This window comes from Porites lutea, chromosome 2 (genome assembly GCF_958299795.1).
Source record: "Porites lutea chromosome 2, jaPorLute2.1, whole genome shotgun sequence".
Classification (NCBI taxonomy): domain Eukaryota; kingdom Metazoa; phylum Cnidaria; class Anthozoa; order Scleractinia; family Poritidae; genus Porites; species Porites lutea.
Window position 1 is genome coordinate 34,789,100 of NC_133202.1, and position 24,193 is coordinate 34,813,292.

Consider the following 24,193-nt stretch of genomic DNA (forward strand, 5'->3'; position numbering starts at 1 on the left):
TGTTATCCCTGCTCCTAGAGAAATATGGAATACTTTACATAACGTGCACGAAACACCACTATTTGACAGCTGTACTTGATGGCAGTTGGTGAAAATACACTGATTTCACTGAGCGCATCGAAATACTGGACTATTCCTCGTAGTAAACGGGTCTAAAGGCCAGCAATGCGTAGTTGCCCCAATATTCCATGAAAAATACAATAAAACCCACAAGTAAGATCCTGCAGTTTCTCACTGAGTTAGCCTTAACCAGGGGCGGATCCAGGATTTTTCTTAGGAGGGGGTGCACCACTAACTGACCGATGACGTAAAAAATTTTAAAAGCGAATACGAAGAAGAGGGCTTTTGACTAGGAAATAACATAATATGAACTGCTGAGAATACATATCGAACGATAGAGCAGATTTTGTATGTCTGTCAAGCGACTGCACAGTGTTAATTAGAAAGCGGCCACAGGTCATCCCAGGGGGGGGGGGGTGCGCACCCCCTGCACCCTCCCCCTGGATCCGCCCCTGTTAACAGACTCTTCATTTGAAATCTGCATACCAGATTAGCATTTTTCTGCATATTTTAGTGGGGATAACTCCATAATCTTTTGATTTTTACCTTTTATAAATTTTAGATTTTAGCGAATTATAAATTCCCCTTTATGATACCATGTATAAACTCATTTTATAATTTTTTTTTCCTATTTTTTCAGTGTCCCCAATAAGTTTTTATAAGCTAAAGACATCGACACTTAAATAAAGTTGTTATGATATGTTGTTGTTATACTAAAAAGAAGAACTGAATTGCCGACTTGTCCAATTACACTCAGTTCTAACAGTTTTACACTCTTGGCACCTAAGTCTCCACAACATTTCCTCAATGTTGACTTATCTTCGGTATTTGCCCAAGAGCACAGAATGTCTTTTTATAGAGTTTAGAGAATTAATAAGAACCTCTTTCAAATTTTAGCCTAACAGGTTCTTAAAACTCAGGTTCTTTATAGTAGCGCGGGTTTTAGTGAAAACACACACTGATTTATACATTAACTCATCGAAGTGCCGACTGAACATTTCCAAATTATTAGAAAGTGGGATCCAAGCAGGGAACAAAACTGCCTTTTAAAAACACAATGCTTGCACGGCAGTTCGTCGCATTCGTTAAAGAGATGGGATCTAGGGGTCAAAAGTGTCTATTTGGCCCATATTTCATGCAAACTGGTGGAAATACACTTATTTCAGGGCAACTCACACAGTAAATTTTAGGTAATTTGTTAGGTACAGGATAACCCCTTTTATGGGGTTCCTTTTAACTCCAAATTTGGGATCAGTTTTACTCCTAAAAAGGATTTCCGGTTTTAACTCCCAGTCTGGAGTTAAAATAACTCCGAAAATGGGGTTATTTTACTCCTTACATGAGTTGTTTTTACTCTTATTGGAGCTACTTTAACTCTGTTCAAGTGGAGTAACAATTTTAGGTACAGGATAACTCCTTTTTGGGGGTTATTCCATCTCCTCAATATCTGGGTGATTTTTACTCCTGAAAAAGAGTTCTTTAAACTACTTTTTGGAGTAAAAAAAACTCCCCCCACCGCCCCCCGCCCCCAATAAAAAAACCTCCACTGTAAGGAGTTAAATTAACCCCACTAGACTAGAGGGGTTATTATGGAACTGCCGGACTATATCGCTTTTTAAAAAAAAAAATTGGAAGATTTCAGCCATTCTCAGGGCCAGAATTCGAAATTAATGCGTATTGGCCATAATATTCCAAAAATTCTAGGGGAAACATCTGATTTCACAGCAGCTCATCAAAGTACGAAACTAATTTCGCAATTATTAGAAGATGGGATCCAAGGACCCAAAAATGCAAATTTAGCCTTATATTTCATGGAAACTAGGGGAAAGGCCCTTATTTCACCTCACTTCATCGAAGTAACGGAATATGTTTCACTCACATAAAATACAATAATTTCACAGCAACAAACACTGGCAAAAATAATTCATTCAAGTGCTGGACTATATTTTGCATTTATTGAATACTAAGAAATTAGGATGAAGAAAGCGTTTTTGGCACCATATTTTCTGCAAACTATATTGAGGAGAGTGACATACACTACTTATTTCGAAGCAATTTATTCAAGTCCTGGACTATAAAACTCCGTAGTGGCCCACACTCCAAATTGAAGGCCGACGAAAATTCCGCATATTTACCCGGATATTCAATGAAAAATAGTAGGAAATACTCATTTCACCGCAACCCGTTCAAGAGCAGGAGTTTTCCCCATGCATCACAAAATGGGATCTGCAGGCCAGAAATGCGTGATTTCCATATAATGTTTCTTTCATGTTTTTAGAAAAACGCTGATTTCACGGTAATTCATTTGAGTGATGGACTATTTCCCAGTCCGACGAAAATGGGATCTAAGGACAAGAATGCATCGTGGCCCAATATTTCATGATAGAATAGTGTCAATAGTGAAAACACAGTAATTTCACTGCAACCAAAAAACTCCGCATATTAAACCGAATTCGTTCCAGGAAAAGCAGTGGAACACCACACATTTTCAATGGGATCTAAGAACCGCGTATTTGTCAAAATATTCCATGTACGTCTTCATTCATGTCCAGAAATGGATACAGTGGCGAAAATGGCAACAATGGCGAAAAATCGCCAGCCTCTGACGGTTTGAGTTGGATGCCAAAAGTGGTCCCTTGGAGACTGGGCTTGTGATATCCAGAATTTGGCAAATATTCAAATTGGATGCCAAAAGTGGCCCCTTCAAATTATATAACTAAAGACGTCCCTTAGGGTGCAAAGAAAGTCAGTTTTACAGCCTGCCATTCATGCAGGCAAGCTGTAGCTAGCAATTAAGTACTAGCCCACAAGTCATTTCAACTAGCCCCCAAACCCTTTTTGAATTAGGAGCCGATTACAAACCCTTTTTTGCTTACGGTTTGGCGATTTTGGCGATTAATCGCCATTTCTGCCATTTTCGTCAATGCGTGCATTTCTGGACATATCTCATGTGGGAAAGGGGAAATTCGGGCGCGGGAGCGCGAGGGGCGCGCGAGGAGGGGGAAAATCCATGGTAATTAGTGAACATACTTATTTCACAGCAGTTCATTCCAGCGCCGCGGACTATTTCGCATTTCGTATGAAATGGGATGCATTATATGCATTATCATAAAGTATTTTTTTGCAAACTATAGGAAACATAGCGATTTCACGGCAGCTCATCATCGAAGTCCCAAACTATTTCGCAAGAAATGCGTAGTGGCCCATATTTCATGAAAAGTACGGGAAACATACTAATTTCACGTCAACCCAAAAATTCTACATATTCACCCGGGGCACTAGCTGACGGCAACTTGCGTATTGAATGGCTGGACCTTCCCCCCCCCCCCCCCCCACCATTTGGAGATCAGACATCCAGAAATGTACGCAACAACGACATCTCTTTTGAGTCAAGTTTGAATTTTCGCCAACCCTTAGGTGATTCGTCGTCACATTTGCCATTTTTGAATTGTTGTATGCAAATTCGCCATTTTCGTCGAATCCCCACTTTTCAAGAGAGCCCTGTCAACATCTCAATAGAAATTTTGCCAACCATATCGCCATTTTTGTCAAAATCGCCACTTTTCAAGGGGCCCCTTTAAACCGCCATCGCTTTAGAATTTTTACTAATTAAACCTTTGGCATTCGCCATTTTTGAATTATTCGTCATTTTCTTCAAATTACCCTCTTACCCTCTGGCGAATTTTTCCAGATTTTCTATTGACGCCGTTGCTGGTTCCTTTCTACACATAAGTGTGCATTAGGACATGGGATCTAAGGACAAGAAATAACATCCCGAATACCTGAAAAATGCACTGTCAATATTGTCAAAATCACATTCTGTTTCGCTATCCAGTGCATCACCCTCTGTTTCAGGGAGTAGCAGTCAGACATTTCCTTAGTCTCGCCCTTATCGTTGTTGAACGGAATACTCATTGGTTAAAAGATAAAGTTTGGGAGGGAGATGTCTTCAATGTGACATTGCAAAAATGTTTGACCTTTAGAAGTTGCCCCTCAAAAGGTTTCATTTTCCGAAATATATTTTACTCTCTCCTCTAAGGGCAAACTGACTGAGTCGTAAGTGGAGTCGGAAGAAATGGAAACGTTCTCATTCTTCTTACTCCGATTCCGTCGCGCTTTTGACTCCGCTTACGAATCCCACTTTTTGATTTTCACTGGGTCATAAGCGCTCTTACGATTCCGACCCCGTCGCTAGTGAAAACCAGCCTTAACGAAGCGGAAAACGTCTCGTGCTGCCCGTTTAAGTGTTCATTTAAGGCTGGTTTTCACTAGCGACGGAGTTCGGAGTCAGATTCGGAGTTATAAGAGCGCTTGTGACCTTGTGGAAATCAAATCAAGCGCGATGACATCCGCAGTTTCCCTTTTTCTTCCGAGCCTGCTTACGACTCCCGTCGCCTACATTCCGCTTATGTTTTAGTGAAAACCAGATTGTCGGAGTCGGAAGCAGAAGCGGAAGGCTAAAACAATCACAATGCACGTTCCCACGCTTTGTGATTGGTTTAGTTCTTCCGCTTCTGCTTCCGACTCTGACAATCTGTTTTTCTCTGGATCATAAGCGGATTGTAAGCGGCGGAGTCGTAAGCGGAATCAGAACGATGTTTTCATTACATCATAAGCTCTACGCTTGTGATTACAACTCCGACTCCGTCGTCGCTAGTGAAAACCAGCCTTTACGTTCCTCGTATTTTCTGAAGCAAGGTTACGTCTTTTTTAGCTCGATGCAGTAGATGCATCTTACAAATCGATAGCTCTACGTCAGGGACGGATCCAGAATTTCTTTTTAATTAGGGGGTCCAATCTTTGATTCGGAATCCTGAAACGAACAGATCATTTCACCCTCCCAAAATTACTTATTTTTCAAATATGCCTAAAATTTAATCGTGCCAAAAGGTACCGCGCGTTTCAATGAAAAATCAATCAGTTGAATCGTGATATGCGATCCTATAGATGCAAAACTTTCAGGGTCAAACAAGTAATAAAACACAACCGCAGGCCTGATGGGGGCGGGTCCGGACCCCGCCCCGACCCTCTCACTGGATCCGCCACTGTACGTCTTACGGTTATGGGGACTGGCAAGTTACAACCCACAAACTCTTTTTGCAGCCAAAGGTCTGCTTTCGGGTAATTCACTTGATGGAACCCCAAAGAAATGTGGGAATGGCCATACCACACTTAAAATGTAAGATTAAATACAAAAGTGTGCCGCCTTTGCCAGTTTTAACAGCCTTTTTTGTAGTGTAATTTTACACAATGTAAAAAAACACATCAATGGAATATAATTTGTCCCCAAGTTAAGTGTATGCATTTGCCTTTCATAACAATATTTGGTTTAAAATTACACCCACAACTCAACAACATTTTCTACAATTTGAAATAAGGCATCAATCTAACAGTTTGTGTATAAAGCGGTGAATCACACAGAACTACAAAATATAGCATATAACCTTTTTTACTCACTATAATTAACTTGTCCTCTACCAATAACTTGAAACAAAGTTGATGGTTAACATCTGAAACTTGCATTCAATACAGTTCATCAAAGGATGGGCACAGAAAAAAACAGGCCTTAAAAAGTCTGCATCCCTTGTTTGTTTTGCTTTGCTTTTCAATCTTATGAAACACTTCTTACAAAATTTGTACCCCTAATCCTTAAAAGAAAGAAGACATGCTTCTAGAAGCAAGAAACACAATTTTAATTGAAAACTCATTTACTCATCTTTTTGCCATATAATGCAATATAATATTACTCTTTTGACATTATAAGACTTGGGCACTAGTTTTATGAACTTTGGGTGCCTTTGATAAGGGTGACACAAATGCAGCTTCTTTGCATACTTATTTCAATCACATAAACAGTGACTGTAGCAGACATATCAATTACACAAAAGTATTAAAGCCAGCCCACAGATAGCTAGCCTCCCATGCAGACATTCCTAGGCCATGTTCTTTGAGGAGGATTGTGTGATGAGCCAGAAGAAAGTCTGCGTCAGTGGAAGGCTAACTGATAGCAAAACTTGGGTTTAGTAAAAGGCCACTAAGTCCAGAGAGTAACATCTCTTCTTCTCTTTCAATGGTTTCTTCTCTGTGACAGTGCATTCTTTCACTTCCTCTAATCCCTTGTCTTTTGTAGCAGACACCTGCATGTAAAATGAAATTGGGAAAAGAGATTTATTTGATCATTGCTTTTAGAGAATATTACTTGCACATTTGTCTGGGTTACACAAGTAGTAGTATTGAATTCTTAATTTTAATTTTTTCTTGTTAACAGCTTTGTTTTCACACCATCATGTATTATGTTTTTGCTTCCCCAAAGTTTCACTTTGCAATTCAGGAACTTAAATTCATCCTGTAAATATTGAGCATTTCTCTCCTCTAAATACCTGCTTTGTTGGGATCCCAGGGGCCCCACTCACATATTTTAATGACGGGGGGGTCCGAAGGATTTTTTTGGGTCTGACATTTTGGCCAAAAGGGATTTTTTGGGGTCTATGAAAGACGCTGGGATTTTTTTGGGTCGCGAAAACAACACAGGGATTTTCTTGGGTATTGTATTTTTCATCAGCTCAAATCAACAATAACATAAGTGCAATTTACTGCTTGTGTGGTATTAAGGGATATTTCTGAGATTGTAATCTATTTGAAAAGTAATTACCGGCACTCCACGCGCATCTAATCCAGAGAGGAATATTCAATAGGTCACATAATTCAAGGCCTTTCAAGCCAGTCATCAAGACCACAATGGAAACACTGTATACAAAGTAAACATTTTATGAATTAGATGTTTACCCGCTGATATATATCTATTATCAAATGATCACGCTGCTATGTAAAAATAAAGGCAAGGAAAACTGATTTTGTAAACTAAACTCAAACCGGGAGTCAATGCTGTTGAGTTCCAGCAAGAGCTAAGAGGTCCAGTCAGTTGTGATCCCATTTTTGTTGTATGAAGAAGTTCTCTTGAAAATATTAGTAACATAACATCAAGCTTGCCAAAGTGGTTTATGAACCCATAAAAAGACGTGTCGCTGACTCAGTTATTTCAGAAGATAAATACCGTATTTATTCGATTAAGCGCCCAACCTCGAATTAGCGCCCACCTCGAGTAAGCGCCCATCCTAAAGGCAGAAAAGTTAATAAGCGCCCAGCCTCGAATAAGTGCCCACCCCCACCCCACTCCCTCCCACAAAACTCCAATAAGAGATAATAAGAGACCCTCCCTAAGACAGAGTTTCCTTCTGTGCACTTTACAGAAACCTTGCTTCACGGTTACATCTTCGCTTTTTGTAATAAGCATTTACTGTTTTGTTGCCAAATATACTACTACACTTGCTGAGAATGGTGAAAATTTAATAAGCGCCCAGCCTCGAATAAACGCCCACCTCGAATAAGCGCCCACTCTCAAGGTCAAAAAATTTAATAAGCGCCCAGGGTGGTTAATCGAATAAATGCGGTAATAAAATTTGCTGATGCAAAAACACTGAGGGATTTTTTTGGGTATGCTAAAAAAAAGTAGGGATTTTTTTGGGTAGACAAATTCTGAAGTTGGGATTTTTTTGGGCATAAAATATGAACCTCTGTCGGACCCCCCGTCATTAAAATATGTGAGTGGGGCCCCTGGGGTTGGGATCTGCATATAACACAGCTTGGAAATGCTAAGGATATTATTTTGAATTTTAAAACATATTCAATATCACCGCTCCCTGTGTGTATGGATTAATAATTTTATAGTGAATGTTTCTGATATCTAAACGTAAGTCAGGCTGATATCTCCCAATAACACTGCCTGGTCGGTGGACAAGGGCCATGGTGGAAACAATAAACACAGCTAAAAGATTTTAGAACTTGGTATCAAAAATTAAAAGCTATAGATATTCAATTGCAAAATAACTCAAAACATTTGAATGCCAACTCTGGCACGATTGGTGTGGAACCCCTAAGATTAAGCTTGGTAAATATAAAAAAACTTGGGTTCACAGCTGCAAACATGTTCATTGACAACCACTTAAAATACTACAGAACTGAAAAAGGCAAAAGAGTAATATTTAAATTATGTGCTGTAAGAGTACAAAAATATATAAAACACAGTAATCAATGCACATTAAGCAGATGTGTAAATCAACTACATTGAACTTAAAGAAATCATTGACGTGTGGCTTTATAGCACCACATTTTAAATCATAGGAGTAACAATAAATACAAAAGAGGTGAGGGAGAGCAGGATGTTAAATGAGCACTGATGTCTGTCAAGCACTTTGCAGGGTTCTTGGTAAGATGAAAAAGTACTACAGTTGAAACCCTCTACAACGGCCACCTTGGGGACAGAAGAAAGTGGCCATTGTAGAGAGGTTGAAACAAGAGTGAATGTATGGACTGTCCGCCAAAAAATGGCCGTTATAGAGACGTGACCATTGTGGAGTGATTCGTGGAGGTTCAACTGAATATATAATTCTCCTCCTCGGAAACAAAAATTATGGAATGCCATACTCAGGAGGAAGTGACTGGCTGAGTAAGGAACCACATCAGACAAGTTGCAATCTAGCAGTCCTTGGTTCGAGTCCTGCTGTGGTCACTTGCCTGATTTGTTCTTAGTCACAGCCTTGATTGTTAATAGTTTTAATGGTTGCCTCCAGTGCCAGTTGGGGTTTTTAATCCTGTTACATTCTAATTGTTGAATTATTTGTTTTCATAATGATTTGCATGGATTGCCTATAGAAATAGCTGGAATGCATGCTAAGTGCACTTTTCACAATAACAAATCTGGCACATAAAGCATGAAACAAGGATCAAAGATGCATTTTTTAGCCCTATATTTCATGGAAACTAGTTTAAATAAACTTGTTTTTCAACCATTTCGAAAGGAAATCTACTGAAAATGACAATCCAACAATGGGGGCAGCTTCGAATGCATACATTGGTTTCAAATGGGATCTGTAAAACCATAGAATAACGGGAAGTAAGGAAAACCTTTGTGATGGTGGTGCACACACGCTAATACAGAAACCAAGGCTTGTTTAGAGGCAGCTGGGGATGCACGTGATACTAAGGCAGTTATATATTTATAAAATCATGTTAGACCGTCTACTGCAACTTCTATATATAAAATTTAATATGATAATAATTTGAAAAAAAAAAGCAAAATGATAAATTGTAATGACTGACAAATAACGTAGTTGACAAAGGGATCTGAGAGCAGTTTCTAGCCAAGTTTAGGCAACTTCAATGAAATGCAGTTAAAGCCGCTGAGAATGCAAATGCTTTCTCTTAGTACCTACCACGTACATTATTTCAAAAATAAAATAATTAGCATGAAGTTTAAAAGCATAAGGGGGATTGACTGGATTTACAACAATTTGATTTGAAGTGCGGGTTGAACCTGTAGAAATTTACATTTTCAATCCACTCGTACTCAGTATTGCAACTTATACCAACTTACGTACCCAGATCAGGGACCAACTTAGGTACCTTAAGGATTTTCAGACGATGAAAAATATCTAATTTGTCGTGAAATTGCACAAGATTCGCAAACCTTTGCTGTTGCACTGCAGTCCAAGCAACGACGAAGAATACCAGCTTCGGAGTCACAAAGGTGACACCTGTTGTTCTTTAAAAACGAACCTTCTTTAGAAAAGTTGTCGTTAGAGCAGGTTGTCGTAACTTGGCACACACATCGTCTACTCTTGACAGACTTTTTATAGCGAAGATCAGTGTTAAGCTTAAGTTTACATCTAGAGGCTTTCTGGCTTAATTATCGCTGAAAGCGAGGTTCGAAAGCGAAATGGTAAGCTGCACAACATACCTACCAAAGATCAGTCCACGACGTAAATCGTCGCGATCCTGTTCACCGGCATCATCCGAAATGCTCGAACTAAGCTGTTCTTCTCCTGCTTACCGCAGTGTCCGCCTGCAACCAAACGAACTGGTCTGTTGAAGTGTCAACAACACCAGAAAGGATAGGTAAACAACGAAGGCAAAAAATAATGAACAAAATAAAGGCTTTCACAACTTACCGGCCCATTAAATACTGCTTTGCACGTTAAAATATAACCTCAGTGACAGCGTGCTGCAATAGATTTTATACTAAGACCGATAAACGTGCAATTACAACACGTTTTAACCATCATCCTGCACCATCCGGTTCAGCACTTTCTCAGTCGTACTATAGTACGTACTATGGCGGGTGATACCCGGTAATTTGGGCATCATTTTTACGGGTGATACCCAGTACCCTTTGAGTGAATCGGGTGAGAGGAGAGATATTCGAGATTCCTGGTCAGCGGACTTGCCCATGGTTGCTCAATGACGTTGTGTAAAACACCAGGGAGGCAGACAATCGCAACTTTTTTGCTCCCAGGGGGCTTCTAAGAAACGACGTTTTTGAGCGACGCACGTCAACCGGAAGTGAACTTATTCTTTTTTAATGTGCCTTGTCGCTTCCAAATTTGTATTGCTAAGAGTCTTTTCTCTTATAGAGACGATTTGCCCAAAAATTGGTTCAAATCATCGCTCAAAAAGTCCGGTTGACGCGCAGTATTCTGCTTGCAGAATTTAATATGTCTACATTATTATTTTTGCTGATCAGGTCTTTGGAGATCTTACGTTCTTCGGCATATTTGTTTGCGGTCCTTTGCAGTCTTTTGTGGTTAATGTTTGTACTTCCCTCAAAATGGTCGCTGCTTTTTAGACATCATCAATCAACAATCGCTGTTCCAAAAAATGGGAAATACTGTGCAATGCACCATCCACGGAGAACCCTTAGAAGCTGTTGATCACCACTAATTCCTTGGAGTTGAGCTATCCAGTGATCTAAATTGCTAGGATTGTGGCAAAAGGCCAACAGATCCCTTGGCGTTATGAGAGGAAACTTAAGTAGTGTCCAGAAAACATAAAAGAGCAAGCCTATCTTACTTTAGTTAGACCACAACTTGAATACGTGGATGTTGCGCATGGGATCCGCACATTCAAAAACAGATAAAAGACATTGCGAGTGATCATGAACAGAGATCATCGGCACGTTTATAAAAAATGAATATATCACAACTCCTGGAACTGTTACGAAAATTTTGAATGATTTGAAATGGCTAATAATCGGGAAGTTTCTTAAGCTTTATCATTTGCATGTAGTTCTGATCGCAAACCGTTACGCTAAAAAAAGGAACAAATATGTAAATCATTATACTTCACAGGTGTTTTCTATACATTAGATTCTCATCATTTTTTCACGAGAACCAAAATAGAATAATGAGTCATCTATATTCACCCATGCGCAAATAACCCCAAAATGAGTTTTGAAATTTCCTAACGGCATCGTAGTTTCGAGCAAGTCTCTCCTGAACGATCATGGATCGCTTGTGTTTAACGATACCTGATGAAAGTTACCGCTGCTGGAACTATTCGCTCTATTGCAAGGTGCATGGTATAACATTAGAACTGTACCAACAACACAGTGAAGACATTCAACTCGCGAATCAATATGGAACTGATTTGAAAGTGTAAGTGCTACACCTATTGCTATATCTCTTGCATATCTCCTGTCTGAACGAATTGTCAAAGATCTGCCAAGTGCACACTATTTAGACTGTGAACTTCTTTCTCAACTGAAACCTTTCAGAGTGTTTTATTTTAATCGACAGTTGTATGTTTTTCCTTTTCTTTTCCCTCAGTTTTGAGAAGTAACATTCAGTGCATGGTTGAGTGATGAGGAACTGACAACTCTCTTCGTTACGAAGAGAGTTATCAGCTTATGGTAGAAAAACAGTAAGAGATTTGTAGAGGTAACTATCCAAGTAAAAAGTCACCTTAACCAGGACAATCGTAAACTGACAGAAGGAAAACTGAAATGGTTTTAATATGGTGATAGAAAACTTGTCAGTTTTTTTGTAGGATACCTGAGGTCACTATAACTTAGTTATGTTAGACCCGGTAACGAGTTGAAGTATGATTGATTTTCTCCGGACAATATTTGCTTCTGAGCGATTTTACATTTGGCATATACTAATTAGTTTTACTAGCATTATCCCCATGAGTAAATAGACTGCTTTATATAAAGTTGTTATTACCTATATATTTACTTCAATGTTTTTTTGAAAGTTAAACACATAAGAGCAAAATGGGACATGGGTGTTAGAGAATAAAGAGCAGAAATTGTATTGTAACAAGTTCTCTTCTTAGTCTGCAACCATTTGCTAAAATGAAAATCATTTCGTTTTCGTTGGAGAGTCGTCCAAAGTTGTATTTACCTTTGTACTGTTTGGTTCAGTATCATCCCTTCAAATCAATTCTTTCCTTTTCAAAGTGCATGTCTCGACAAATGAAGCATTTAGAGGGCACTCAGGCCCGCGGACAAACGTTTTAAGATACTTGGATTCTCTCACGGGGAATATTCCCTTAAATACACTGTAAGCCACATAGGTATGTGCCACCCCAAAGGATATGGTTTTTGCGCTTTTTCGGTCTAAAAACGCGTATACACTTTACTCATTTTGGTTTGGAATTGGGTATGATTTTCGAGGGAAAAACGCCGTGTAAGCACGTATTTGTCGTTTCAATTCCAAATTAATGAATAAGAAAGAAAAAGAAATATCTGCTTTCTCTTTGACATAATTTCTGCCTAGAGGCCAGGACTAAAAAAAGGCGTGGAAAATGTCATTTTTTTGGTCTGAAATAAGGCCAGGAGTTAAAGAACAGGGCGGCTCGAACCCCCACCAAGAATCCCCAGGAGCACCCCCCCCCCCCCCCCCCCAAGAGATTTTCTTCAAGTAGTAAATAAGTCAAACAACGGTCAAGGTTTACATACTAGGGCTACAAGGGAAAAACGTGCGGACCGAAAACGAAATGATTTTAAAACGCAAGTGCCTGCTGTAACAACACCTTCGACTCCGGCCCTTAGCTTAACACCATCTTTCTCTTCCCTTGCAATTCTTACAACTTACTTCAATGAACTTACCACTATATATCTTTCTCAGTCCAACACGTAAGACAAAAACAAATTTCCTCTCTTTGAGTTAGATAATACAATAAAGGGTTAGGAATTATGTATTAGCTAAGGAAACAAGGCTTGTGTCAGGTACTCACTGATTTCAAAAACCTATTACGATAAAACTTTGACTGCCAGATTAAGAGTATTTCAACAAATCGTATCCGACTTTTTCTTTAAAGAGTTCTTTGTTACATGTATGCTTTAACTATTGTTTTTGTCTTGTTCACTCAGGTAGGCGAACAATCTAACAGAAGTACAGTCATTAATTGTTAAGTGCGGATCCAGCTAAATCGGACGATTTTTAAAACGGTAAGTATTTGTAACAAATCCGATCCCGATCTTTTTTTAGTGACTTTGTGAACTGACTACTCAAAAGTTCAGACTACAAACTTTGCAAAATGGTAACTCTTTTCATCGTTACTTTTTACGCAGTCATCCAGGCCAGGGACCGCGGAGCAAGGTGAAAAGTGGGAGGGCTGACAATTGAAAATAATTTTTTCATATTGAAAATCGAAAAAAAGAATACAATCATAGTATTTGATTTATTATTTATTATATCATAGTTATTATACAGTCTATGAAATTCAACTTTATTTATAAATAAATAATGTGTTTATTATCCTTTTGTAGCTAATGCTAAATTACAGGATTGCTGACAATAAGTAGAATATTATAAATAGAATAAATATATAACCCATCACCAAAATCCAATTACTCTTAACGAATATTAGTCAGAAACAATTCGCACTTCCAAAAAATGAAACTTTTAACAATATATTGAAATGTTTACTGGTCAAACTCAAACTCACCATTTTCACTGAATCTGAGCTTACAGTTCAGATTCAATGCAAGAAAAGACGCGATTACAATTTTAGTATAGAAAATACTACACTGAAGTGATCTAAAAAATTTCTAACTACGGCCGTTCACTGTTCACAGTAATGTAATTCTTCTTGCCATCGAATATTTCATTGATTCGAAAGGAGAAAGACAAAATATAAAACTTTTATCAACTCAAAACAACTACTCACCTTCGTTTGGCTTGAAAAAGCTAGTAATTTTCTTCATTTCGTCTGATAAAACTGATAAAAAACTCTGCCGGAGCGGGAAGTACAAAACACGCTGCCGAACGATGCGAAGGGGTGGCCAAGGCATGGCGTTTGATCAAGGGCCAAGTCGGCCCCAAGGTACAATTACCGCGAAAAGCACAGGAGCCCCACAAAATGCCTGGCGTTTGAAATTAAAGAAAATACAGAGAATATAGCGGAATAAAGACGGAAAAAAACTTGTTTCAAGTCTTTTTTTAATTTTAATTATTTTTCTTTTTAGCGCAAAAAGTGGGGGCGGAGGCGTAAAAAACTGGTGGGGCCGCGGCCCTACCAGCCCCTCCCCCTCCGCGGTCCCTGCAGGCGAACTCAAAATCAGTCAAAATCGCTGAAAATACCTTTTTGAAGGCAAAAAGACAACAATATACATTAGGTAAGGTAGTACACTGCTTATTTAACATTAATCTATATACATAGTTGGTGATATATTGCTACTGTAGCTTTAATACTGTAAAGATGAATTCGAAGCAAACTCATTTACAAAGAAGCAGATTGTGTGGGTAACCTGTGGTATAAACCACGAAGGAATCCTCGTCCCAGGGTCTACTGGCTTTCCCGGCCAATATGGCGGCGTGGAGCTGTTAGTTTGAATCTTCCATCGCTCACAGAGTCAGTCAGTGTAGCAGTGCAAACCTAGTTTAAGCTTAATAGTACCTAAAAAAAATTCAAGAAAGGACTCTGCAATACAAAAACCAAAATACCAAAGAAGTCAATAGAATTAGAAGGTCAGGACAGACATGAAGGTATATATTTACACGTACAGGGGGCACCCAACGACGATTTCCTCCTAATTGCGTTGAAATTATGAAAGAATTCTCCTTATCGAGTCGATGGCTAGGATGTCAAAGTAGGTGGTGATTTCAGGCTTTATCTTTCGCACCTTCCTGTAGTTCCCCAAAAAGTAGGCGGCTGAAAACTCGAAGACTGTAGCCAGTTTTTAGCCAGCTGCCGGCACTTAATGAGAACCTTGTAGACTACAGTACTTTTAAATCTCTAGAAGTGCATTCCAAGCGGGGCTATAAAATTTGTATCTGTTCGGTCATCCTAGGGGAACTTGAGGCCTTTCGAAATTACAAGGGCTTCAGTTTTATTTTCCTGAAAGCATGAGACCGTAAGTTAATTAAATTCATTTCTTTATCACCTGGCCTAGAGATATGCCAAGAGATCAGAGGCACAATTTAAAAGATTTGACCAACAAGAAACAAGAAAGGTAAATACAATATTAAGATAATTTTATTCTATTTATATAGATTAAGCAGTCTAGCCACACAGTGTAGAAGATACCAGAATTCATGGTCAAAACAAACTACACTGTAAAATTCAAACTGCATGATAAATGGCATAAGACATAATGCTGCCCCTCTCAAACATGCAAAGGAATACTCCAGTTTTAAACCTGTGAGAGCAACAATGGGATGCAAGGGCATTATGCATTATGTTTGAGGCCCTATGATATATTCTAACTTTTACACAAAAACTTTGATTAAACAATATATACTTACGTCAACTGGGATTCCAACCCAGCAAAGAAATGAGATACAGATTCTCCCTGAACTATTACGGCCAAAGTCTGATATTTATATGAGGACATATACACCAGCTCAACTGTTATTCATACTCAGCAAAGAAATGGGAGGCAGTAGCTTTCTGAACAATTGAATGCAAACTTTAATTAGTTTTATGGGCATTATCCTAATAAGCAAATAGACTAATGTGAGACATGGGTGTTACAGGATAAAAAGTAGAAATTGTATTGAGACAAATACTCTTCTTAGCCTGCATCCACTTACTAAAGTGAAAATTATTCCTTTTTTCACTTACTGAGGGAGTACTCCCCTTTATATAAGCCAACTAGGTATGTGCCACCCCAAAGGGTATGGTTTTTGCACCTTTTTGTTCTAAAAACAGTCAGGACTTGGAGAACCGGGGAGCACACCCCTACCAAGAACCCCCAAGATCACCCCCGCTAGGGACTTCAGTCACTTTCGGGTGGTAAATAACAGAAAAGAGCTGCCACTGCTTAAATACTAGGGCTATGCGTGAATCGCCGAGACAGAGACTTACCTTCAATTTTTATTGGGTACTTTGTTTTGCTCTGCACGTAAGCTTAGTTTACTCTTTTTAGGTAACTCAATCTAAGAGAAGTGCAGATACATTAAAGTTGTTTAAAACGTGTGAGCCCCCAAAACAAAATGATTTGAAAAATCTTAATTATGTGCCAGTAATTTTCCTCGCTTTAAATTAGATAATGCAATCATGGTTAGGGATATTATGTACTAGCTAAGGCTAGGGAACCTAACATGTGATAGGTAATCACTGATTTCAAAAACCTATCACAATAAAATTTTGACTGCCAGATAAAGAGAATTTCAACAAATCGTATCTGACTTCATCATTTTGTTATGCTTTAACTAATTTTTTTTTTGTCTTTTTCACTCATGTAGGTAACAATCTAATAACAATCTAACAGAAGTACAGTCATTAATTGTTCAGTGCTGACCCAACTAAAACAGGATATTTTCAAAATGGTAAGAGCTTGGAACTTGTAACAACCCCAATCCTGATCTTTTGAAACTTACTATAAAAACTAGATAAACTGGGATTCCAACCCAGCAAGCAAGGGAGACAGCAGCTTCCTGGACTGATACTTCAGTCAATAGTAGATGAAACTTACTATTTAAACTAGATAAAGTTGGATTCCAACCCAGCAAGTGAGGGAGACAGGAGTTCCCTGGACAGATACTTCAGTCAATAATAGATGAAGCTTAGTATTAAAACTAGATTAACTGGGATTCCAACCCAGCAAGCAAGGGAGACAGGAGCTCCCTGGACTGATACTTCGGTCAATAATAGATGAAACTAACTATTAAAACTAGATAAACTGGGATTCCAACCCAGCAAGCAAGGGAGACAGGAGCTCCCGGACTGATACTTCAGTCAATAATAGCTGAAACTTACTATTAAAACTAGATAAACTGGAATTCCAACCCACCAAGCAAGGGAGACAGAACCTCCCTGGACCGATACTTCAGTCAATAATAGATGAAACTTAGTATTTAAACTAGATTAACTGGGATTCCAACCCAGCAAGCAAGGGAGACAGGAGCTCCCTGGACTGATACTTCAGTCAATAATAGATGAAACTAACCATTAAAACTAGATAAACTGGGATTCCAACCCAGCAAGCAAGGGAGACAGGAGCTCCCTGGACTGATACTTCAGTCAAAAATAGATGAAACTTACTATTAAAACTAGATAAACTGGGATTCCAACCCAGCAAGCAAGGGAGACAGGAGCTCCCTGGACTGATACTTCAGTCAATAATAGATGAAACTTACTATTAAAACTAGATAAACTGGGATTCCAACGCAGCAAGGAAGGGAGACAGGAGCTCCCTGGACTGATACTTCAGTCAATAAATGTTGAAACTTACTACTAAAACTAGATAAACTGGGGTTCCAACCCAGGAAGCAAGGGAGACAGGAGCTCCCGGACTGATACTTCAGTCAAAAATAGAAGAAACTTACTATTAAAACTAGATAAACTGGGATTCCAACCCAGCAAGCAAGGGAGACAGGAGCTCCCTTGACTGATACTTCAGTCAATAATAGATGAAACTAACTATTAAAACTAGATAAACAGGGATTCCAACCCAGCAAGCAAGGGAGACAGCAGCTCCCTGGACTGATACTTCAGTCAATAATAGATGAAACTTAGTATTAAAACTAGATTAACTGAGATTCCAACCCAGCAAGCAAGGGAGACAGGAGCTCCCTGGACTGATACTTCAGTCAATAATAGATGAAACTAACTATTAAAACTAGATAAACTGGGATTCCAACCCAGCAAGCAAGGGAGACAGGAGCTCCCTGGACCGATACTTCAGTGAATAATAGAAGAAACTTAGTATTAAAACTAGATTAACTGAGATTCCAACCCAGCAAGCAAGGGAGACAGGAGCTCCCTGGACTGATACTTCAGTCAAAAATAGATGAAACTAACTATTAAAACCAGATAAACTGGGATTCCAACCCAGCAAGCAAGGGAGACAGGAGCTCCCTTGACTGATACTTCAGTCAAAAATAGATGAAACTAACTATTAAAACTAGATAAACTGGGATTCCAACCCAGCAAGCAAGGGAGACAGGAGCTCCCTTGACTGATACTTCAGTCAAAAATAGATGAAACTAACTATTAAAACTAGATAAACTGGGATTCCAACCCAGCAAGCAAGGGAGACAGCAGCTCCCTGGACTGATACTTCAGTCAATAATAGATGAAACTTAGTATTAAAACTAGATTAACTGAGATTCCAACCCAGCAAGCAAGGGAGACAGGAGCTCCCTGGACTGATACTTCAGTCGATAATAGATGAAACTAACTATTAAAACTAGATAAACTGGGATTCCAACCCAGCAAGCAAGGGAGACAGGAGCTCCCTGGACCGATACTTCAGTGAATAATAGAAGAAACTTACTATTAAAACTAGATAAACTGGGATTCCAACCCAGCAAGCAAGGGAGACAGCAGCTCCCTGGACTGATACTTCAGTCAATAATAAATGAAACTTAGTATTAAAACTAGATTAACTGAGATTCCAACCCAGCAAGCAAGGCAGACAGGAGCTCCCTGGACTGACACTTCAGTCAATAATAGATGAAACTTACTACTAAAACTAGATAAACTGGGGTTCCAACCCAGGAAGCAAGGGAGAGAGGAGCTCCCAGACTGATACTTCAGTCAAAAATAGAAGAAACTTACTATAATTAAAACTAGATAAACTGGGATTCCAACCCAGCAAGCAAGGGAGACAGGAGCTCCCTGGACCGATACTTAAGTGAATAATAGATGAAACTTACTATTAAAACTAGATAAACTGGGATTCCAACCCAGCAAGCAAGGGAGACAGCAGCTTCCTGGACTGATACTTCAGTCAATAATAGATGAAACTTACTATTAAAACTAGATAAAGTTGGATTCCAACCAAGCAAGCGAGGGAGACAGGAGTTCCCTGGACAGATACTTCAGTCAATAATAGATGAAACTTAGTATTAAAACTAGATTAACTGAGATTCCAACCCAGCAAGCAAGGGAGACAGGAGCTCCCTGGACTGATACTTCAGTCAATAACAGATGAAACTAACTATTAAAACTAGATAAACTGGGATTCCAACCCAGCAAGCAAGGGAGAAAGGAGCTCCCTGGACCGATACTTCAGTGAATAATAGATGAAACTTACCATAAAAACTAGATAAACTGGGATTCCAACCCAGGAAGCAAGGGAGGCAGGAGCTCCCGGACTGATACTTCAGTCAATAATAGCTGAACCTTACTATTAAAACTAGATAAACTGGGATTCCAACCCACCAAGCAAGGGAGACATGAGCTCCCTGGACCGATACTTCAGTCAATAATAGATGAAACTTAGTATTTAAACTAGATTAACTGGGATTCCAACCCAGGAAGCAAGGGAGACAGGAGCTCCCAGACTGATACTTCAGTCAATAATAGATGAAACTTAGTACTAAAACTAGATAAACTGGGATTCCAACCCAGGAAGCAAGGGAGACAGGAGCTCCCTGGACTGATACTTCAGTCAATAATAGATGAAACTTACTATTAAAGCTAGATAAACTGGGATTCCAAAGCAGCAAGGAAGGGAGACAGGAGCTCCCTGGACTGATACTTCAGTCAATAATAGATGAAACTTACTATTAAAACTAGATAAACAGGGATTCCAACCCAGCAAGCAAGGGAGACACTAGCTCCCTGGACTGATACTTCAGTCTACGATACATGAAACTTACTATTAAAACTAGATAAACTGGGATTTCAGCCCAGCAAGCCAGGGGGAAACGAGCTCCCGGACTGATACTTCAGTCAATTATACATGAAACTTACTATTAAAACTAGATAAACTGGGATTCCAGCCAAGCAAGCAGGGGAGACAGCACCTCCCTGGACTTATACTTCAGTCTATAATAGATCAAACTTTGTATTAAAGCTAGATAAACTGGGATTCCAACCCAGCAAGCAAGGGAGACAGGAGCTCCCTGGACTGATACTTTAGACAATAATAGATGAAACTTTCTTTTTAAGCTAGATAAACTGGGATTCCAACGCAGCCAGCAAGTCGGAGCGGAGCACCCGGACTGATTCTTCAGTCAATAATACATGAAACTTACTATTAAAACTAGATAAACTGGGATTCCAACCCAGGAAGCAAAGGAGACAGGAGCTCCCTGGACTGATACTTCAGTGTACAGTAGATGAAACTTACTATTAAAACTAGATAAACTGGGATTCTAACCCAGCAAGCAAGGAAGACAGGAGCACCCTGTACTGATACTTCAGTCAATTGACAGTATTAGAGATGAAACGTACTGTTAAAAGGAATCATTCACTGGAATTCCAGTGCAGCAAGCAAGATAAGTAATACCTGGAGTGATACTACAGTCGATTATGCATGTAGTTGAACCTTTAATATCCTTATTCTAGAACTAAATGAAGTGCATTACATCTTAGCTTTAAATTATTATTTATAGTATTATACTGTTCGAGCAGCAGCAATTCTTTCAATAAATTTAATAGCAGCTGTAAGTAGAAAAAGGGGATTCCAAATACAAAGTTGGCCTATTGTTGCCAATACAGTGGCCTCAAGCCAGGTGGAGGGTTTCGTGCGTTCCACAGGGTGCTTGTCTACTTATGCGGAGAGAGTGGTACTGAGCCATCAGTTACACCGAGGTCTGGGTGGTCGCCTCTGACCGACAGGTGATGTATTGGGCGCCTGATAAGAAAACGGCCGTTGCACTCAAGTGCTTATCGACTCATTCTGCAGTGGTGCAGAGCTTTACGAGTGATACTGCACGGGCCGTAGCGGTGTACCGCTCATCGGGTCATGCCATATCTCAGCTTCTGTCACGAAACAAGTCTGTTGTAAGCGCTCATGCCCAGGTGTCCTGGTATGGACGCAAGCGGAGGTCCCCCAATTTATATGGCCGTTGCACTCACGTGCGTCTCGGATACTGCACAGGCCATACACCCTTTTCTTTAGGTCATGCCATATCTCAGCTTCTGTAACAAAACAGGTTTTTTCAAGCCTTTAAATTATTTTTTTGTTTTTGTTTGAATAAAAAAAATCTCAGTTATTTTAGGTATAATTTCAGATTTTCTTGGAAAGAGTTGTTGCTCTAAGAAGATTATCACTGATTTTCAAAGTAATATGCACTTAGGGCAACTGGGATTCTAGCCCAGCAAGCAAGGGAGACAGGAGCTCCCGGACTGATACTTCAGTCAATAATAGATAAAACTTACTATTAAAACTAGATAAACTGGGATTCCGTACCAGCAAGCAAGGGAGACAGGAGCTCCCAGACTGATACTTCAGTTAAAAATAGATGAAACTTACTATTAAAACCAGATAAACTGGGATTCCAACCCAGCAAGTAAAGGAGACAGGAGCTCTCGAACTGAAACTTCAGTCAATAATAGATGAAACTTACTATTAAAACCAGATAAACTGGGATTCCAACCCAGCAAGCAAGGGAGACAGGAGCTCCCGGACTGATACTTCAGTCAATAATAGATGAAACTTACTACTAAAACTAGATAAACTGGGATTCCAACCCAGCAAGCAAGGGAGAAAGCAGCTCCCTGGACTGATACTTCAGTCAATAATAGATAAAACTTACTCTTAAAACTAGGTAAACTGGGATTCCAACCCAGCAAGCAAGGGAGACAGCAGCTCCCTGGACTGATACTTCAGTCAATAATAGATGAAACTAACTATTAAAACTAGATAAACTGGGATTCCGTACCAGCAACCAAGGGAGACAGGAGCTCCCAGACTGATACTTCAGTTAAAAATAGATGAAACTTACTATTAAAACCAGATAAACTGGGATTCCAACCCAGCAAGCAAGGGAGACAGGAGCTCCCTGGACTGATACTTCAGTCAATAATAGATGAAACTTAATACTAAAACTAGATAAACTGGGATTCCAACCCAGCAAGCAAGGGTGACAGGAGCTCCGGGACTGATTCTTCAGTCAAAAATACATGAAACTTACTATTAAAACTAGATAAACTGGGATTCCAACCCAGCAAGCGAGGGAGACAGGAGCTCCCTGGACTGATACTTCAGTCAATAATAGATGAAACTAACTATTAGAACTAGATAAACTGGGACTCCAACCCAGCAAGGAAGGGAGACAGGAGCTCCCTGGACTGATACTTCAGTCAATAATTGTTGAAACTTACTACTAAAACTAGATAAACTGGGATTCCAACCCAGGAAGCAAGGGAGACAGGAGCTCCCAGACTGATACTTCAGTCAAAAATAGAAGAAACTTACTATTAAAACTAGATAAACTGGGATTCCAACCCAGCAAGCAAGGGAGACAGCAGCTCCCTGGACTGATACTTCAGTCAATAATAGATGTAACTTACTATTAAAACTAGATAAACTGGGATTGCAACCCAGCAAGAATGGGAGACAGGAGCTCCCTGGACTGATACTTTAGTGAATAATAGATGAAACTTTCTATTAAAGCTAGATAAACCTGGATTCCAACGCAGCCAGCAAGTCGGAGCGGAGCTCCTGGACTGATTCCAACCCAGCAAGCAAGGGAGACAGGAGCTCCCTGGACTGATACTTCAGTCTACGATACATGAAACTTACTATTAAAACTAGATAAACTGAGATTTAAGCCCAGCAAGCCAGGGAGAAAGGAGCTCCTGGACTGATACTTAAGTCAATTATAGATAAAACTTACTATTAAAACTAGATAAACTGGGATTCCAACCCAGCAGGCAAGGGAGACAGGAGCTCCCGGACTGATACCGGTACTACATTCAATAATAGATGAAACTTACTATTAAAACTAGATAAACTGGGATTCCAACCAAGGAAGCAAGGGTGAAGGCAGCTCCCGGACTGATATTTCAGTCAATAATAGATGAAACTTACTATTAAAACTAGATAAAATGGGATTCCAGCCCAGCAAGCAAGGGAGACAGGAGCTCCCTGGACTGATACTTCAGTCAATAATAGATCAAACTTTCTATTAAAGCTAGATAAACTGGGATTCCAACGCAGCCAGCAAGTCGGAGCGGAGCTCCCTGGACTGATTCTTTAGTCAATAATACATGAAACTTACTATTAAAACTAGATAAACTGGGATTCCAGCCCAGCAAGCAAGGGAGACAGGAGCTCCTTGAACTGATACTTCAGTCAATAATGGATCAAACTTTTCATTAAAACTAGATAAACTTGGATTCCAGCCCAGCAAGCAAGGGAAACAGGAGCTCCCTGGACTGATACTTTAGTCAACAATAGTCAACAATAGATGAAACTTTCTTTCTTTCTGGGATTCCAACGCAGCCAGCAAAACGGAGCGGAGCTCCCAGAGTGATTCTTCAGTCAATAATATATGAAACTTATTATTAAAACTAGATAAACTGGGATTCCAACCCAGCAAGCAAGGGAGACAGGAGCTCCCGGACTGATATCTCAGTCAATAATAGATGAAACGTACTACTAAAACTAGATAAACTGGGATTCCAACCCAGCAAACAAGTGAGACAGGAGCTCCCAGATTGATACTTCAGTCAAAAATAGAAGAAACTTACTATTAAAACTAGATAAACTGGGATTCCAACCCAGTAAGCAAGGGAGACAGGAGCTCCCTGGACTGATACTTCAGTCAATAATAAATGAAACTTACTACTAAAACTAGATAAACTGGGATTCCAACCCAGCAAGCAAGGGAGACGGGAGCTTCCTGGACTGATAGTTCAGTCAATAATAGATAAAACGTACCATTAAAACTAGATAAACTGGGATTCCAACCCAGCAAGCAAGGGAGACAGGAGCTCCCGGACTGATACTTTAGTCAATAATAGATGTAACTTACTACTAAAACTAGATAAACTGGGTTTCCAACCCAGCAAGCAAGGGAGACAGGAGGTCCCTGGACTGATACTTCAGTCAATAATAGATGAAACTTACTATCAAATCTAGATAAACTGGGATTCGAACCCAGCAAGCAAG

General features: G+C 39.6%; 2 long non-coding RNA genes across 3 annotated transcripts; one reads left to right on the plus strand and one right to left on the minus strand.

Annotated features, from left to right (window-relative positions):
* Positions 1-5,395: 5,395 nt before the first annotated feature.
* Positions 5,396-10,223, minus strand: LOC140926913 (uncharacterized). The gene is made up of 3 exons (XR_012164502.1): positions 10,068-10,223; positions 9,857-9,961; positions 5,396-6,197 (listed from the first exon to the last, which is right to left on the minus strand). It is a non-coding gene; the product is annotated as an uncharacterized lncRNA (long non-coding RNA).
* A 4,219-nt stretch (positions 10,224-14,442) lies between these two features.
* On the plus strand, positions 14,443-16,711 carry LOC140926914 (uncharacterized). Of its 2 annotated transcripts, none has more exons than XR_012164504.1 (3): positions 14,443-14,515; positions 15,293-15,352; positions 16,587-16,711. It is a non-coding gene; the product is annotated as an uncharacterized lncRNA (long non-coding RNA). The 2 variants fall into 2 exon arrangements; XR_012164503.1 differs by lacking the exon at positions 14,443-14,515 and adding an exon at positions 14,706-14,885.
* The last annotated feature ends 7,482 nt before the right edge of the window (positions 16,712-24,193 follow it).